The sequence below is a fragment of the Hyaena hyaena genome, unplaced genomic scaffold (genome assembly GCF_003009895.1).
Source record: "Hyaena hyaena isolate Hyena2069 unplaced genomic scaffold, ASM300989v1 scaffold_44, whole genome shotgun sequence".
Taxonomy (NCBI): Eukaryota; Metazoa; Chordata; class Mammalia; order Carnivora; family Hyaenidae; genus Hyaena; species Hyaena hyaena.
In genome coordinates, this window is record NW_024080676.1 from 4,655,558 (window position 1) to 4,675,737 (window position 20,180).

The 20,180-nt window shown below is 48.8% G+C and overlaps 1 protein-coding gene across 1 annotated transcript in view; it reads right to left on the bottom strand.

The window, feature by feature from the left end:
- Positions 1-20,180, bottom strand: part of SLIT1 (slit guidance ligand 1) — a 173,369-nt gene that overhangs the window by 128,003 nt on the left and 25,186 nt on the right. The window lies entirely within an intron of this gene.

Genomic DNA, 20,180 nt, shown 5'->3' on the forward strand with positions numbered 1-20,180 from the left:
GAAGTCACTATCTCATTTTCAGTCTATAAAGCCAAGAAAAGAAGAGGCTGCATAAGTACAAGTCTCAGGCAACAGGCTAAGCTGCCTGCCAAATGCAGGGTGTGCGGCAGCAAGAGGCCGCGGGAGGGGAGAAGCTCTGGCCACACAGAGAAGCCAGGCAGCAGCTCCGAAAGCAGGCCCTCAGGACTGTCACAGCGGGCCTGGCCTGGAACCTCCAGCTGGGACCACAGGGAAAGGGGAGCCAGAGACGCCCACAAGCCTGGGGCAACCCACAAAGACTTCTAGAATGGCAGCTTGTCCTCTACGTCCAAATAATATGGCTGGACGGAACATGTCTGCTGCCCACCCTCCCCACGGTTTTCAGGACGATGGTTTGGGGGATGATGGTATTCACAGCACTTGAACTGTGGTCTGTACAAATCACCCCTAATTCTCACAACATCCCCCCCAACACCATTTTACAGATGATGAAACAGACTCAGAGAGGTTAAGTCACTCGCCCAGAGTCCTACAGCTAATCACTACCAATGATCATGGGAGCAAGCGAGGACTCAATACTCACTACAGCCTGAGTTTCATGCTGCCCGGAAGTGCGCTTCTTTGGGGGTTCCTGGAGGAACGACGGTACGTGCCCATGGCTCCACGCCCGGGCAGGGAGGACCCAGGCCATGCTCTGGACACTGAGAGCTACTGTCCTCCAAAGGGAAGACACAATGCAGCACACAGAACAATGTTCCTCAAAGATGCCCTTGTCCTAATCCCCTGGGACCTGTGAATGTTACATGGAGAAAGGGGTGTGACCACACATGGTTAGGCTACAAATCTTGACATGGGGAGGCTCTTCTGCATTATCCAGATGGGATCACAGGAGGCCTTACAAAGGAAAGGAGGCGGCGGGAGAGACAGAAGGAGATTTGGCAGCTCACATAGAAGTTGGAGAGGCGCAGCTGGGTGGCTCAGTCAGTTGAGCATCCAACTCCTGGTTTTGGCTCAGGTCATGACCTCATGATTCAGAAATTCGAGCCCCTCATTGGGCTCCATACTGACAGTGTAAAGCCTGCTTGGGACTCTCTCTCTGCCCCTCCCCTTCTTGCATGTGCTCTCTCAAAATAAATAAACTTAAAAAAAGAAGAAAAGTAACAGATTCTCCCCTGAGCCTCCAGAAGAAACACAAGTCTGCCAATACCTGGATTTTAGCCTCGTGAGACCCATTTCAGACTTCTGACCTCCAGAGCTGCATGGTAGCACATCTGTGTTGTTTTAAGCCACTGCGTTTGTGATCGTTTGTCCCAGCAGCGGTGGGAAGCAGATACAGACAGTAAGACTAGAGCTGCCAACAGCTGTGTCCACGTCCCCGCAGGGGTTTCGGCCAGGTGAGGAAACTCCGAACAGTCAGTGGCCTTAAAGACAAAGATGCTTCCAGGCCCATCAAACTGACAGGCAGGGGCGCCTGGGTGTTTCAGTCATTTAAGCATCAGGCTCTTGATTTTGGCTCAGGTCATGATCTCATGATTCGTGGGATCGAGCCTCAAGTCTGGCTCAGCACTGACAACGCAGAGCCTGCTTGGGATTCTCTGTCTCCCTCTCTCTCTCTGCCCCTTCTCTCGCTTGCTCGTTCTCTCTCTCTCAAAATAAATAAACATATTTTTAAAACATATTTTAAAAACTGACTAGGCAGTATGGGGAGATGGGGTACATATTCTTTACCAGCTCAGGGAGTCAGCAAACTTTAGCCAATCTCAAGTTGCCTCTTTAAGATGTGAAAAAATATACCATATGCCAACTCCAAGAGTTTTCCTAAGACGTTTTTTGCAGAATGCTAAGTGGTCTAAGAATATACAGTGTTAATTATATGGTGCCTATTTTTCATAAAAGACAAGCATTTGCTTTCAGGTTAGTAAACCACCTTTACCAGGGCTGCTCAGGAACTGTTCTGACCCAAGAAAGCCAACCCCTCCCTCTCTAATCAGAGTCCACTCTCTTGCCCAGAGTCCACATGAGGGTTGGCTCATGCCAGGTCACTTGTCAGTGCCAACAGCTGGCCAGGTAGAGACCTGAATCTCTTTAGCAGAGGTCTGGACCCCACAGAATTATGGGAAAAAAGAGCCAGATTTGGGAAAGACTTGGGATGGGTTTATCAGCTCCCTACCTCTTCTTTACCTACTCTACTCCAAGGTTCCAGCAGGAGGAGACCAGATCTGTCCTGGGACAAAGACTGGGCTTCTGCCAAGAAGCTCCATCCATATTGCTACTGGGTCCAAAGCCAGACTGACCATGGAGAAGAACAGCCAGGGGCTCCTTGCCCTACAGCATGGGGATGGGAGTCAGGTGCAAGAACAGGTCCAAATGTATAAGGCAATGGCTCCCAGCCATTCCACCAAAAGGCTGCCCTTTGATACCTCCGCATCACACCCCCCAAACATTTGAAACGTATGGGCCACTAAAGTAGCTATATTAATAATATATCTTTCCGTATTTTCTTAAATTTTATTTGAGAGAGAGAGAGAGCACAAGTCGGGGAGAGAGACAGAGGGAGAGAGAGGAGAATCCCAAGCTGGCTCCACACTCAATGTGAGCCAAACCCAGGGCTTAATCCCATGACCCTGAGATCACGACCTGAGCTGAAATCAAGAGTCAGATACTCAACCGACTAAGCCACCCAGGTGCCCCTATCTTTCCAAATTTTTATTATTATTTAAGAGCCAATTAATCAACTGCCAGTCAGGGCTTCTCTTTAGCAGAAGATGGCCAGTGTTACACCAAACTGATATATGATTCCAGCCAAAAACCAAAGCAAATACATTTGAGGTAGCTCATTCGACCTGACTGCCCACACTGCGAAGAGCTTAAGGAACCCCATGGTTTCTTCTTTGAGTTTCTCAAGCCCTGTGGACACCTGGCCAGAATCCCAAGTAGGAAAGAGAACCACTTGAGCCACAGAATTAAATATGGAGGAGGGTCTCATCAGGAGATGCAGGGTCCTGGCCCATCCTCAGAAAAAATGGAGTCAGTCAAACCCTGCCATGCATCACCTGGGTTCAGCCTCTTGCTGACTCATGCCTGTCTCCACCAGCCACAGGTCCATGTTTCCTCTCTGATTCCCTCCTCTCTCAAGTTTTCATGGCCTCCCAGGCATGAGATGCAGGAGAGGCTCCCTAGAACTACCTTCCACAGCCCATTTCAAGCAGATGGGTACCCCTGCCTGCTTCTCCAGAAACTCCATCTAGCCCACCCTCAACAGATTTCACTCCTACAAACCATCAGCCCTTCAACAACTAGCTTCATATTTCTGGGCCACAAGTCAAAGTCAACCACAGGCCAAGTAGAACAGGGGTCCTTTGGCAAGTGCTGAGTCCATCACATCCACGAAGCTGGGCCCCAACCCACAAGCTCAAAGCCTCAAACCCAGAAATCACAGGAGGTAGGGAGAAGTCCTGGGCTCCTCACGAAGAGCAGAAGCTATTCACTGTCCTCCCACAGCCTTCCGGACAATGTCTGCCACCTGAGAGACACGGCTTGTCGGCCCTGCTGAACCTACTCATGCTGGGGCAATGAGGACGGGCAGCCTGCGTCGCTGCCTTGTCTGGCAGGGGAAGCAGGAAAAGGAGTTGTGAGGAATCTCAGGGGTATGGACAGAGGTGCAGGCAACTATACCTGATGGAAGCAAAATGCAGTATAGCCCCACACGGGAATATGACTCAGTTGCAAGAAAGAATGAGACTCAGACAGACCTTGAAAACACCATGCTAAGTAAAGTGAGCCAGTCCCAGAGGCCAAATATTGTATGACTCCACATGTATGATGCACTGAAGATCGGCAAATTCCTAGGACGGAAAGTAAAAGAGAGGCCACCAGGGCAGAGAGAGAGGCAGGAATGGGGGGTTAATGTTTAATGGGTGCAGAGCTTCTGCTGGGCATGAGGAGGAGTTTGGGGCACTGACAATGGTGACGGCTGCCCGACATGTGAGTGCAGTTAATGCCACTGAACTGCACACTTACAAGTGGTTAGTGGTAAGTATTGGGTTGAGTTTATTTTAACACACACACACACAAGGTTATAAAGGAAAACAAAAAGAAGGCACTGAAGAGGCCTGGGGAGGGAAGAATCGAAAAACTGTGAGCGGGAGGTGGCATTTCAGGCCAGCTGAGGAACAGATGTATGTCTATCTGTCCGTCATGTCTTGCGGACGGAGACCCAAAGGAGGTGAGGGGGACCTCATTGAGGGAATAGGGTGTTGAGGAAAGACGACTTTTACTCTCTGCTCGGTCACTCTGCCTGTCAGTACCCTCTGTGGCCCCCTCTGCCCGTCATCCATTCCAGGCTCCTCATTCTAGGAAATAAAGACTGTCTACACCTCCTTCTGGGCCGAGGTCCACACAACACTCTAGAATTGTGGGGCCCCTGCTCATAGGGCACCTGCATCCTCTCCATCCACCCCTATCTCACACACTCTTCAACACCTGACTCAGAACTCCTCACCTTCCCAGAAGACTCCTGAGCAGTCTTTCCCCTTCCTGTTTCTCTATTTTCTATCATGAAAGGCGGTACAGCAGGGAGGGTTAGAGCCCACCCTGCATTCAAAGCCTGGCTCTGCCAACAAATACCTATGTGACCAATGGATTCACCCCTCCATGTCTCAATCTCCCAACTGTAAAACAGGATACTAATTGCATAGCACTGCACAATTAAAATGAGAAAATCCGCATGAAGTGTTTAGTGCACAGGTGCTTAACAAATGGTAATTACAATTATTCTAACCATTATATATAGCTTTGCTATTAAACTCCATTTTTAAAAAATATTTGAATGACAGCTCAAGCATTTTTAAATACCTTACTTGATTTAAAAAATTAATAACCTTATCTCTAACCTTTCTTTAATGGCAACACAAAATTATTTATATAATTTCTGAAATGGCTTTTAAAAAAACCTTCACTCCCCTAAAAGTTATTCATAACAGCTTCCCTCCTATGTGCACTGCGCTCTGTTCAGAATCTTCTCAATGCTCACGAAGTCAGTTTGTTCCATGCTGATTTTTGTAATGCTGTAGGAGAGGACTTTTCAGTCCTTTGAGCCCCTGTGAAACACCTCCAGCAGAGCACTCTGCCTTTGCTGGGCTTTCTCCTGGGCGGTGACCCATCCACTGCTCTCCCCTCCAGCCTTCCCCCAGGCACGGGCCAGCTGCACTGGGGAGGCCCGTGTGGTTCTGAGGCAGCAAGGTCGAGGTGGGAGCCGGGGCCAGCGCTGCGTTGAGGACATTAAACCATGCGGGGAGCATCGGCCCTCTCTGGCACTCAGCACATCAGTCTCGGGCTAGCCGCCCTCTGCCGCAGACGCTCCTGGCCAGCCCAGTGGGACGCTTGCCTTTTTCACTCAAGCCTTGACAGCAGGCACAGATTCAATGATTGGAAAGCACTTTGAGAATTCAGAGTGCTCTGTAATTGCTAGCTCATAATCCCCAAATTGTTCTCTGTGTGACTGCAGGAGGTAAAGCGTCTGCCCTGGGCAGGGGGGGGGGGTGTCTCCGTTAGTGTAGCTCCCACACCCTAACCAGGCCAGGCAGAGGCAAAGGGAGGCCCCAGCTAAGGCCCATCAAAATGTGTTGGGAAGGAAGGCTTCTCAAAGTAAGAACCAGATGAAGCGGGGCTTGCTGATAATGCAGATTCTTGGGCCCCTGCACATCTACAATCTCGGGATCTTGGTTGATAATCTCTGCATTTTAGTAAACTCCCCTAGACAACCCTCACTCACACCAGTTAGAGTACTAATGGTACAGAGACAGAGCACTAATGGTTTGAATCCGAAGGACCTGGGTTTGAGTCAACCATGATCCCTATTGCCAGAGCTCAGCAAGTTGCCTGACACCAGACCCACAAGATCTAGGTATTCCCAAAAAGAAAAAGAAAAAAAAGAAAAAGATTTTGAAGAGTTTCAAGGTCAAATCAGTTTGGCCAATGCAACACGCTGCATGTCCCCTGGGGGGCTTTATAACGCACAGAAGCAGATTAAAGGGGCTGATCTAGTACTTCCCAAGTGGTCGAGGAAGCTTCTTTGCATCATTACTGCCAGAAACATCTCACAGACTTAATGTGTCATGAGACAAAGCTCATGAAGGTCCTTCCCGGGAAAAGTGAAGTCTAGGGAGTAAGGGACGGAATCTTAAGGCAGCGAGCGGTCTGGCAGGAAGCAAGCCCTGGCCAGTGAGGGGCGGCCACAGGAGACCCATTCCTCATGCACCAGGGTCCTCAGAGGCACAGCTGGTTCAGCCCCACAGATCTGCCGCCCAGAGTGGACGTGTCACAATAGCGAGGTCACCTTCCTGCTTCGGGTAATTTCCCTTGGAGGCAAGACAGATCCATTTTTAACAGCTCTTCATTTCAGCAGAGAATGCCCTCCCGCCTCTGATGGGGGCTGGGGACCAGAACTGGAAGGGAGGCTTTGTTCTTCTGACCAGTGCTGACAGTTTAATTAAACCCAGCTCCAGACGGGGTCGGCAGGGTCAGGCATTCTTCAACAGGGCTCCTGCGGAATATCACATCCACGCCTCTCCAGCCACCAGGGCTCTGTTAATGAGCTATCCTGGTCCTTACAGCAGGGATATAAATAAGGGGAAATAAATGCCCTGGGCCGCCCTTAATCACCCACCCCCACCCCTTCCACGTCCAGCAGAGACACAAAAGGTTGATCTTGTCCAGAGACATATTGGTTGCAAGGCTAAAACGAAGCCCAGAGTAACTCGGTTTCCAGAAGTGGCTTCTGGATGAAGAAGGGAAAGCAAGCAGCGAGACGGGGTGTTGTGAGGCAGCAGAGCAGGCCCCTCCCCAAATCTGGGAGGACAGAGGCAAAGAGGCTGACACCCTCTGTGCTGCACACCCAAACATGAATGGAGACTGGGTTTTGCTGATGTAAAAGGAGCCGTCAGGTTCAAACATGTCTGACCCCTGTGTGAGTCCATGAAGCATCTCCACATCCTCTAGGGACTGACTGTCAGGGAAGGAAGCTAACCCCAAATCCTGGTAACCCATCACCAGGGTATAACCATCGTGGTGGGAGACAGAGCTCCAGCTAGTGAAGCATCTGCCTCTACCCACTCCGTCCTGCTGTGGTCAGAGACTGGCAGATGGCTCTCAAAAAGCAGTGATGATAAATGCTCCCCTCCCGGACAGACCGTGCCTACCTGTCGGTCTCACACAGCCCGCTGCGAGTATTCTCAGGGCTGAGAACAGCACTTGGCCCACGGGAGGCCCTGGGTAACTGCTGGATGAATGGGCGGGCAGGTGGATGGGCAGGTTTATGGGTGGACTGGAAAATGGGGAAGTAGAAGGTGAATGAATGGGGGGCTGGATGGGCAGGATTGATGGCTAAATGAGTGGGAGAGTGGATAGGCAGGCAGATGGATTAGGTGGGCGGCAGTGTGTTTGGTGGGAGGAGATGGGGGGTGGAGCGATGGTACAGGGTACAGAGACAGATGGCAGATGGGTAAGTTGACTGGTAAGTTGGTAGATAGGTAAGCAGCAGTGCATCAAGTCAGAGGTGGATAGGGGGTGGGTATATGACAGGTTGATGGGGCTGAGGGGATAGGTAGGTGGTGGGAAGATGAGTAGGTAGATAGGTGCAGGGGGTGAATGTGTGGTTAGTAGGAGGTGGATGTAAGAGGGATTGGATGGATAATATAGAAGGATGAGCTGTAGCATCAGAGAGACCAGGGCTCAGCCCTCTGAGCTTGCATTCCTTCATCTGTAAAATGGGGGAAATGCTGACATCAGAGATGTTCTGATGATGAAATCAGATAATGTTTGAGCCTGAGCCTGGCCCAGAATAGCCTTGCATTTGTTCTAACAATTGCTGTAACAACTGCGGTCCTGAGACCTCTCGTGACTGTCCTGGCAGCCCCAGGTGGTGACAGGACGTCACAGGATGGGCACTCTTCTGCAGAGACGCTGACTCCCTCTAACTGTGGACAAGGAGTGTGGGCAGCGCTCTCCTCTAAAGAGGTGAGGGGGTGGGGGTGCTGAGCAGGAACTCGGGGCCCACCCTCAGTGGGGGCATCCCCAAGGAAGCAGAGAACGCACAGGTGACTCCAGGGTACTAAGAAACATTTCTGGGGGCACCTAGGTGGCCCAGTCGGTTAAGCGTCCAACTTCACCTCAGGTCATGATCTCACGGTTTGTGAGTTCGAGCCCCGCATCAGGCTCTGTGCTGATAGCTCAGAGCCTGGAGCCTGCTTTGGATTCTGTGTCTCCCTCTCTCTCTGCTCCTCCCTTACTCACGCTCTGTCCCTCTGTCTCTCAAAAATAAATAAACATTAAAAAAAAAGAAAAAAGAAACATTTCTGGGGCAACATCAACTACTTGCTCTGTGCTTGTTCAGGACAGTACCCATGAGCACAAAAGCCAGATTCCCTTGTCAACTCCTGAGAGCCTGCGCAGTGACTGTCCCAGGTCACATCCCAGCCACTGCCTGTGGGGCCCTTCTGCTAGCTGGCACACCAGCCTCTCTCCGTGGCCCCTAGAGGTGCCTCCGTGGGTGCACCTCATGAAAAACAGCCTCTCGTGAAAAAAAAAATGTTAAACCTGTTGGGGGAGGTCCCTTCAAACAAGCAGATGGCTCTGCGTTAAGACAGGTGAGGATGAATCACCAGCAGCGGACAAAGGCTCAAGTGCAAGGTCAACTTAGAGGCTGCATTGCTGCCTCCAAAGCAATTCCACATGGATTCACCTAACATTTCCTGAGCATGTACTATGGGCCACCAAGTTTACAGCTGACATGAGAGTGGGTTACCCCTTTCTCCAATCTGCAATAGCTTGTGAGGTAGACGGTATTGTCTTTATCTGATAAAAGAGCAAAATGGTGCTCGGTGCTCGATGGGGTTAGAGGAAGTCTTCCAACATCACATACCTAACACTCGCTTTAACTCAGACCACAGAAGCTTGCCATTGCTTATAAAAGCTGGGAGGTCTCTTACCATAAAAATTACACATGCTTCTTTTCAAAATATCTGAGGAATACAGAAAAGAAAAAAGTCACCCAGAGGCAACCCCTGTTGCCAGTTTACAGTCTTTTTCCGTGCATTCTTTAGAGTGATTTCTTTCATGATTATATTGTCAGCACAATTTTGCATCCTGGCTTTTGATAACACAAACATTTATCTGCATTGCTTTACATCCTCCATAAAGACCACTTCTGATGATGATATAAATATCTCATCAAGTAGCTTTCCAGAATTTACTTAAGTGTTCCCTCAACATTGGACACTTAGGTTATTTCTATATTCAATATTCTATATTTTGATAGAGGAATATTCTTTCAAAATTCTAGTTAATGCTGCAGTGAACATGTTTGTGCCCAGGTATTATTACTTCCTTGGGATCGATCCCCAAATGTGAGATTTAGGACCTTCAAAGGCATGGTGTCTAATTCCAACCCTATCGCCCTATCACTGCTCTGTGGTCCAAGGCAAGTCACCTCTCTGGGCCTCAGGTCCCACGTGCGGAATGAGATGGACAGACCAACCCAGCTCAGGGGGAAATACCACCAAAAAATAGCCAGTAAGAGGACATTAACACCTGGCAGCCACACAAAATCAACACAAATGTGGACTGTATCATCAAAGGGTGCTAGACACTTTGGGATCACACCTTATCTGTACATTCGGTCTCTCTCAAGCCTACTTCATGCTGAGTTAGCATAATGGCCTCTGCCGAAAGCCCATGATTTGCTCCAGGTGGAAAGGATTAGCAACGGATCCCTTAAAGCAGAGGGGAGGCCAACAAGTGAGAGACCAGAAACACCAGGCCCTGCCTCCCCTCTTACCCTGCCTCTTAAGGGGATGTGATCCCCCCTCCCCAGGTCCTGGAGGAGGAGCAGGCTCCTTGGTAAGACAGCACTGGGTGATCCACAAACCCCCAACACAGCTCTGTGGCCTGGGAAAGACCTCATGACCAAAGGTGAGCCAACCAGATTCTCTCCTCAGAAATCTAGAGTTAGGACCCGAGACCTGGGGATTAACTCCAAAGTCAGAGGAAGCAGGAGAGGAGTTGGCACTATGGCTAACCAAAGTCATGTTGGAACTGAGATGTCGTCCATAAGCCCATAATAAGCAAATATTCCGAAAGAACTGGAAACACGCTCACATCTCAGTCCTGGTCCCAGCTACACTCTACTTCCTGTCCTGGGGAAACTAAGTCCACTGGTTGTGCCCCTACAGCACCCCACCGCATCCTTACCGTCACCAGCCTGCAGGAGTTTCTGTTCTGGAGCCAAGAGTGCCCACATGCTGCTTGGACAGGCCAAGTGGGCTGAGAGAGTTAACAGAGGGGTTTTGGAATAAGAGGTGTTCAAGTCAATAGACTGAGGGGGGAGGTGGGACAAAGAATATTAGCAAATAAATCTTTAAGCACTTGCTCGTCACTGTTTCCTAGAACCACAACAAAGGTAAAAAAAACTCAGTGAGGCCACAACACCACAGACAAACAACCAGATCAATAAAAGGGTTTGTTTAACTATCTTCCCCAGAAGGTGCACTTTTGAGATGGCCTGAATTGGAAGGGCGCCATGCTACACTAAACCAAGGGGGGCCCAGTCGTGAACTCCAGTCCTTTGCTGACCTAAGTGGGGACACCGCACGGGATTCCTCCTCAAGGTCCTGCTGGCAGGCACACCTGTGCTTCCAGATGAGCTTAAGAAATATTCAAGGAGTCGGGGCGCCTGGGTGGCTTAGTCGGTTAAGCGTCTGACTTTCACTTAGGTCATGATCTCGCGGTTCGTGGGTTCGAGCCCCGCGTCAGGCTCTGTGCTGACTGCCAGCTCAGAGCCTGGAGCCTGTTTCAGTCTGTGACTCCCTCTCTCTCTGACCCTCCCCTGCTCACGCTGTCTGTCTGTCTCTCTCTCTCTCCTAGAAATAAATAAAAAACATAAAAAAAAAAAAAAAGAAATATTCAAGGAGAGCTAGAGAAAGCAGTCTCCCTCCCCCCAGGTCTGGCTACGCTCTTCCCAAGAGTTAAGGGCCACTGCCTAAAAAAGCAGTAGGCACTGAGGAAAGGTTCTGCCTCTAGAGCCTGGAAATATTCCCCAAAGATCCACCAAGCCTTGGATCAGAAGGGCCCTCTATTCACTGCTGACTGGCCCCCTCCCCAAGACAGCCAGCCCCAGGCCACCGGGGGAAGAACATCCAATGCCTCCAGCCCCCAGTCCTATAGGGTGCCAAGAGCAGGAGTCGGGCAGACTCCTGTCCCCTTCCATGGATTTTCCACTCCTTGAATAGAGTTCCTTGTGCCAGCCTTTGGATATAAAATCCAGTTATGTAATACTTGTTAAAGCATAGAAGTACTTTTCTCCAGCAAAATATGAAGCCATGAAGACACTGGGTGGGGAGTCCAAAGGGGCTTCAGTACCGACCCTGAGGAGTCACTTTGCCTCTCCAACCTTGACTTTCGTCCTGACTTTTGACAGCAATAAAACCATGAGACACTGTTCGCCTTACACGGTCACAGGTGTCAGACAAAACAGGAACACAGGAGCACCGGCTTCTGCAGGGCCATCCGCTCTCCAGCGCTGTCCAGAGCACAATGGCCATCCGCTGCAGGCCGGGATGCTTTATGTGCATGATCTCAGCTCAGCCTCATGAAAGCCCAACAGCGTACAGGAAAGAAAAGCAGGCCCCAGGAAGTTAGACCACCGGGGTTATGCCTTGAGAAACCCAGGACCACCTTACCCTTGATTTTCTACTCCTCCAGGCTACCTTCGCATTCTACCAAGGGTCCAAGCTCTCCAGACACAGGCCAAGAAGGCAGCTACATGGACCACACTGTGTCACCACTGTCAGGAGGGGAGCCCACGGCCATGCAGGGCACCAATACCCCTGGTAAATGGTAGACCCAAGAGCTGTAGAAAGACAGACCCCTGTGGAGCTGTCCTCTCCCCTTCATCCCCAAGAGTGGGTGGAAGGATACGGTCAAAGCTGTCAGCCTCTCAAAACATGAATAGGGTTAGAAGTAACCTCAAGCAAAAGGCTGGAAGTTTGTGAATTTAGATTCACATGAGGGGGTCTTGGATATTTTTAGATAAATGAGAGATGGAAACAACCTAAGTGTCCATCAATGGATAAATGATAAAGATGTGAGATATATATTATATATATAATATATATAATATATATTAAATGGAATAGTATTCAGCCATGAAAAAGAAGAAAATCCTGCCATTTGTAATAACACGGATCGACCTTGAGGGATTTTGCTCAAGTGAGATAAACCAGAAAGAGAAAGACAAGTACTCCATGGTATCACTTATATGTTGAATCTAAAAAAAAAAAAAAAAAAAGTCGGGGCACCTGGGTGGCTTAGTCGGTTAAGCGTCCGACTTTCGCTTAGGTCATGATCTCGCGGTTCGTGGGTTCGAGCCCCGCGTCGGGCTCTGTGCTGACGGCCAGCTCAGAGCCTGGAGCCTGTTTCAGTCTGTGACTCCCTCTCTCTCTGACCCTCCCCTGCTCATGCTGTCTCTCTCTCTCTCTCCTAGAAATAAATAAAACATTAAAAAAATTAAAAATAAAAGTTTAAAAAAAATAAAAATAAAAATAAAAAAAATTTTTAAAAAGTCAATTTCATAGAACAGAAAATAGCAAAGTGGTTGCTGGGGGCGGGAAAGAATAGAAAGAGGTAGATAATAGGGTACAAAGTTATAGCTATAAAATGAACAAGGTCCTGGGTGCCTGGGTGGTTCAGTCAGTTAAGCGTCCGACTTCGGCTCAGGTCATGATCTCATGTTCATGAATTCAAGCCCCACATCAGGCTCTGTGCTGACAGTTTGGAGCCTCGAGTCTGCTTCAGATTCTGTGTCTTCCTCTCTCTCTGCCCCTCCCCTCCTCACACTCTGTCTCTCTCTCTCTCTCTCAAAAATAAACATTTTAAAACATTACGAATAAATAAATAAACATTTAAAAAAACATTAGTAAGATTTAAAATATATATATATATTAAATAAGATGTGAGGATCCAATGTGTAACATGATGGCTCCAGTTAACAACACCATCTTGTATAATTGAAATCTGCTATGAGAGTAGAAGTTACATGTTCTCACCAAAAATAAACAAAGAAATAAATAAAAAGATAAACATGTGAAATGATGGATGTGTTAATTAACTACCCTGGGGATCCTTTTACCACATATACAGGTAGCAAATCATTTCAGTGTACATTTAAGTATATTTCAACTTTATATGTCAATTCTCCCTCAGTAAAGCTGAAATTTCAAAATAAATTTTTTAAAATGTTTCATGAGGCACCTGGGTGGCTCAGTGGGTTGAGTGCCTGACTCTTGATTTCTGCTCAGGTCATGATCAGGTCATGTTCATGGGTTTGAGCCCCACGTCGGACTCTGTGCTGTCAGTGAGGAGTCTGCTTGGGATTCTCTCTCCCCCGCCCCTGCCGCCTCTCCCCCACTCGCTCTCTAAATAAATAAATAAAATGTTTCATAATATAAATGGGAGAGGGTCAAAGCGGCACCCAGAGCTCAATGGCGAGCACGCACTACACACATACTCTGAACCCTGGACAGCGGAAGACAGTGGATCGGGATGGCCGAGGGGAGGGAAGCCCGGCAGACAGATGCCTCTGGGAGCGTGGGGGCAGACCTCTGAAAGGCAGACAGGGCTCGGGGAAAGGGGGAATAAAAGCACAGGAGGACACCACGGGAAAAGATGTTCAGGATGAATTTTTACAGAGGCGGGGCTGTGATAAGGCCTACCAGAACCAGCTTCCAGAAAGGACAGTGCGGAGAAAACAGGAGCTGCTGGAGCCAGGGCAGGGCAAAGCCAGCGCCCGCACATGACCAGTAATGGCACAGACCTCAGGTTAAAGCATGGAGTAAGGCGATGTTAGGGCAGGTGCACCTGCTGGGAAGGATCTTGTAACTTCAGCAGCTAAGTAAGGTGCACACGGTGTACGGGTCCAGAATGAAAGCACCAACCCACCAAGCGATGGGGGACTGAGAAGATCCAGCTCAAGCCCAGGGGTGGTGAAGGCCAGCAGAAGGGGTCATCACTGAGGGTCACTATGGAGATCCTCCAGGCCAGAAGGAGGAAGAAACAGGAAATGACCATAGACATCTTTTGGACAGTTTAAGACAAAAACTTGAAGGCAGGTTCAATGACCCAGGGGCTGCCTGGAGACCACTAGGCTAATCAGGAGTTCTAGAAATCATGACAGATGTGGAAAGAATTGGCTGTGCTTAATCTAAACTCCAGAAGCCCAGTCACACGCCGCCCCCCCCATCCCCCACCGGCACCCAGGCAGCCCTGGGCTGCCATCTCCCACCCAGCCCCTGACCCTCAGTCTTGTCTAAGTCACTTGCTGCCTCTTCCTCCATGCCGGTGCTGCCTACAGGGTTCTCCAGGGGAGACCAGCAGCCTCGCTCCCCCACACAGCACTCTGCTGGCATACAGAGGGTCCCAACCAGGTTGTCAACGGCAACAACTGATAGAACTCAAAAACCTCCCAACTTAAAATTCAAAATCCTGACAGCCATTCCTAAATCTAACAAGAGGGGCACCTGGGTGGCTCAGTCGGTTGAGGGTTCAGCTCTTGGTTTCGGCTCAGGTTGTGATCCCACTGGTTCATGAGTTTGAGTCCCGAGTTGGGCTCTACACTGACAGAGGAGAGCCTGCTTGGGATACTCTCTCTCTCTCTTCCCCTCCCCTGCTCACATGCACTCTCTCTCTCTCACTCTCCCTCCTTCCCTCAAAAAATAAGTAAACAGGGTGCCTGGGTGGCTCAGTCCATTAAGCGTCCGACTTCAGCTCAGGTCATGATCTCACAGTTTGTGAGTTCGAGCCCCGCGTCGGGCTCTGTGCTGACAGCCAGCTCAGAACCTAGAGCCTGTTTCAGATTCTTTGTCTCCCTCTTTCTCTGACTGTCCCCTGCTCACGCTGTCTCTCTCTCTCTCTCTCTCTCTCAGAAATTTAAAAAAAAAAAAACATTAAAAAAATAAGTAAACATTTTTAAAAATCTAACAAGAGTACACAGTTGTTCTAGATACTTACAGAAAGCAAAACGAAGGAAAACATAAATTGTTGGAAAGCAGATTTGGGGCTCAAAGTTAACAAAATGTTACTAATATGCAGATCTGTCCAATAAAGCAACTGACTTGGGGGGTGGGGAGCTGGTTAACTCCCTGTGATGAGAGGTAGCGAAGCAGAGACTGACGGAGCACAGGCTAAGGAATTGCAGAAGAGATTCCTTAGATAATCTCTAAAGTCCTCTCCAACCCAAGATCCCACAAAATGAAACAAATGCTAGAACAATTACAGACACATCTAGCACATCACAGAGTAGCAGAATTAGCCACTACGCTTTAAACTTGGAAGAAGTACGTTTATAGCAAGTAAAAGTACAACTCTATGCCACGGTTAATAAGCTTCCAGACCTCCTTACTCCAACCTGAAAATAGAAATAGATCCAAGAAGGGCTTAGTTGAATGAATAAATATTCAACCCAGGGCAGGTTACCGAAGGCTGAGACAGTGCAAAGACAGTGCTCCGTGTAAGGCCCGGCATCGCAGCTGAGGAGAACGCCCACTCCCACAACATTCTCACTGCCACACTGTCAGAGGCAGGGGATTCCGCCAAGAGCTCGCCAGAGAGAGATGCCCCCCTGCAGCACCTCCCTCCAGAAAGGGCCTGGCTTTTGATGCCCCACGCAGTTCCTGACAGGTGAGGACCAGGGGGTCACTGTCACGGGAAATTCTGGGCCCCCCTGACCACACACTGCCCTCCCACAGGGCGACAGACCAGACACAGACAGCGCTTTGGCCACACTGTCACTCACAGCCTCGACAGAGCCTGGTTGTTCTGGAACAGCAGCTCTGGCAAACTTTGCAGCTGGTTCCGGTTTAGTCGTCTGAAAGAGAGAAGAAAGGATGAGTTGGAAGGTGCCTCGGTGTTCCAGAAGTCCAAAGACTTTCCAGAAAGCACTGGATTCAGAGTGAGAAGGCACAGGGTTCCAATTCTGACAGGGTCACTGTGGAACCCCAGGGAAATGACCTCTGGGCCTCAGTTTCTTTTTTTTTTTTTTTTTAATGTTTTATTTATTTCTAGGAGAGAGAGAGACAGCGTGAGCAGGGGAGGGTCAGAGAGAGAGGGAGTCACAGACTCTGAAACAGGCTCCAGGCTCTGAGCTGGCAGTCAGCACAGAGCCCCACACGGGGCTCGAACCCACGAACCGTGAGATCATGACCTAAGCGAAAGTCAGTCGCTTAACCAACTAAGCCACCTAGGCGCCCCTCTGGACCTCAGTTTCTTCATCTATAAAGTGGGAGTTTGCCATCTGACACTGGGGGAGGAGGAGCACAGAGCACGTGTGAAAGCTCCCCACCAAGAACCTGAAGTACAGCAGGCAGACAACCCCTTCCATGATTTCCTCCGTTGCTCATCATCAGCACAGTTGGATTTACAAGACTCCTGGTAACTTAGAAGGCACTGATTCAAATATGATCTTGTTTTCTGAGCTAAATACCCATGTACACTTCAAATGTGAGATATACCCTAATGGGGTAGGACCAGCCACGAGGTCCTGATTTTTTATTGCTTTTGCTTTCATCCACATTTGACTCCATGGCAACTTAACTTTTTTGTTTGTTTGCTTTAGGTCTTTTTTCAAAATGATCATAGTTTTATTGATTTTTTAAATTATTTATGAAAACACATGCTTGGGGCGCCTGGGTGGCTCAGTCGGTTAAGCGTCCGACTTCAGCTCAGGTCATGATTTCAGTTCATGGGTTCAAGCCCCGCGTTGGGCTCTGGGCTGCCAGCTCGGAGCCTGGAGACTGTTTCAGATTCTGTATCTCCCTCTCTCTCTGACCCTCCCCTTCTCATGCTATATCTCTCTCTCTCAGAAATATATAAAATATTTTTAAAAATTTTTAAAAGAAAACACATGCTTAATTCTTTAAAAAACTTCAAGTAATAGAAGAAAAAGTATTCAGCCATCTGCATTTTCCTCACTCAACAATTTGTGGATGTCTTTCCATGCCAGACAATACAGAGCGACTCCTTTATTTTTAATGACTGACTAGAATGCCCGTCATTTCTGATTGCTCTAGGGGTGGACAGACAACTTTCCAGTTTTGTAAACACAGGGCAGAAGTGAGAAGTCTGGTCCTGGAACGTGGCCTGGACGAGAAGACATAATGCAGAAAGGACCCGGACTCCTCCCAGAAGGCAGCAACGCCTAACCAGATGCATCTGGCCACCTTTAGCACCTAGTTCTCTGACACCAGAGCACCAGGCGCCAGCCCACCGGGGCTGTGATACCTGCAAATGTAGAAGCTTGGTACTCACACAGACCTGCAGGGGCTTCACCTGGGAGCTGGTAAGAGCTGCAATGTCCCAGGCTCTACCCCAGACCTGTTGAGTCAGAGTCTGTGTGTTAACAAGATCCCCAGGTGACCTGCGTGCACACCAAGGCTGGAGCACAGGTGTACAAGGCAGCCTCCGCCCTCCAGACTATAGCACAGTTTGGGCCTTACACAACCATCTCCTTCAACAGTGCTGGACATGAGAAACCCCGCTCTGTAAGCGCTTTCTTTCACTGGGAGGGAGGGAGAAATGTAATTCTCTGCGGCCAATAGTAACTGGCCTGTGGAACCTCCTAAGAGGTCACCTTTCGTCTGATATGTGAGAAAGGCATCATTTTCCAGCACGGTGCAATGAGACGAGCTGGAGGAGGTTTACTCAAAAGGGAGGGCTCCCGGGGGAACACATCACTGCCTTGGGGAAAAAAAGGGGGGGACCACCAATATAATCCTTAAAGCAACAGGAGTAGACATCAGATCACCTCAAGTTCCTTCACCTTGTCCAGTAAATTAATCCTGTATTTACAGTGTCTGGTGATCATTGGTTTTGTTTTGTTTTGTTTTCCCCCAGGACTTTCTCATCTTTCTGGTTTCAATTTCTGAAAACACTTAAGAGGGGGAAAAAAATTCAACAGCCAGTTTAAAATAGAAAATCAAAAGACACGAAAGGGGGGACCCAGCATGGCGAGGGACCTGTAGGTAGCGGAGAATAGTAACACAGTAGTGGTTACTGGTCCTGATTGGCCCTCGCCATGTGCCGGGCACCAGACTAAATGTTTTGGAAGCACTACCTCACCAACAGAGGGAAGCAGAACGCACAGATGGGATTCTTCCTTTTGAGTATGACCACAAGGGCTTACATTGATTCACCGACACCCCCCCCCCCCCCCGCCTCCTTGCAACAACCCCAAGGGAAAGTTTCACCACTTGTCACACAGCTTGGCTCTTAATTATGTGCTCAGGATGTTTCTTGACTGTTGAGTTGTCTCTGTGATAGTTGAGGAAACTGGGATGCCCAGAGGTGAGTGACTCACCCAAGTGACCACCGAGCAGTAGAGCCGGGTTCTGAAGAGCACCTTTCCCCACATTACGCACCGACCCCCACTCAGCCAGCTCAGGGTCAGGGTGACTGAGCGCCCTCTGTGCCCATGGCACTCCGGTCCTCATGGCCAACAGGACTGCACACTTCCGCTTCTGCCCTCGAGCCTGGAGTAACTGCTTACAAGAACCAGTTATGTCTGCTCCCAAACCTATCTATGCCGGGGGTACTTATAATTATAAAACATAATTAACTATCATACAAGTGAACAAAATACTAGTGTGAAAAGAAAGAGTCAACTCGTTGAAAACAAAATTGTATGCTTTGGAAAAAGTCAATAAACCCAAAGCTGCCAGTTAAAGGGCTGTTGAATTAAGTAAAAGACTGGACCAGGGGGCAGGAGGGTCACGAAAGAAACTCCAAACTCTTCACTCTTCACCCAGATTGTTGTTAAAGGCCCTTTTAAACATCTCACTGCACCTTAAAGAAACCAAAACCAAAAGTCATAAGCAAGTAATTTGTGTGGAGTAGAGATGAGTAAAACAGTACGGAATTCTAATCTCATACTAAGAAGAAAAGCCTTGGCAAAAAAAAAAGGGGGGGGCGGGAGGGAAGAGAGGGTCAATATATGCATGCTTACATATTTTAGCTTAAAATGGAATGTTTCGAGCCTGTGTGGTGTTTGCGTGTGGCCCACTTTAACCAACTCTTATGACTAACGGATCACCACTGGGCTCCAACAAGTCGGAGGAGAGGGTGCCAGCCGTCCACAGGGAGCACCAGGCACCCCCAGGAATGCAGAAGCCACACCCACCAAGAACTATGAAGTTGCTGGTGACCCTCCCTGCCCCCCCGCCACCTCCCTGTTAGAAAGGAACTAGGAAAGGACAGAGGAGACAAAGTCTGCGATGACAAGTCATGACTCAAAAAGGAGGGCTCTGCTGCTGTCCTGGCAGCAGCAGCGGTGGCATGACCTGGGTCACCCCCACCGTGGGTAGACCCCCACCCACCTCTTCTCCTCTTGCAGGGCAGGGCAGCCCCCAGCTGGAGCCACAGAGGGTTAGGTCCCAACCGGGCCCTCCCAGCCAGGTCACGAGGACCTATTTTGTTCTGAGCCTTTTCAAGAAAACAAACACAGGACTAATCATCTGTCCTAGCTGCAGGCTCAGTTTGTCGCTCAGTTCTAGGCCTGGATGAGGAACACAGAAGAAAGATCGCCTTGAATGTCTTCCAGGCGGCAGGAAGGCAAGGAGACAACCATATTCTTCTCCCTTTATTTAATACCTCACTTTCTTTGAAGTAAAAGAGAAGAGTGAGGTATGAGGTCATAGTCATTAAGATCTCAGGCTTTGGAGGCAAAATGATCCGGGTTCTAATCCCCTCCTCTGCACTTAATCACTGAATAATCACTTAATAACACAAGAGCCTTAACTGCAGTGCACCTCGGTTTCTCATCTGTAAAATACCACTGACCACTGTGTTGTTTTAAGGATTAAATGAGATATCGTAGGGCAAAGAGCTCATCTTGGTGCCTGGCACAGAGTAAGGCAATCAACAGTAGCTATAATTATAATTATAAACTCATTGTAAGAAAATTCATAAAAAAAAGATGAGCACAAAGAATAAAATTATCCCACCACACAGTGTAATGAGAGTTAATATTCCCAATAATTTTCCTCTTCCTGTATTCTATGTACATACAAGCTGATTAAATTACATAAATGTCACTTCCTGCCTTTTCCATTTACTATTATATTGTAAGCACATTCCAATGGTCTTAACTGTTCTTGAAA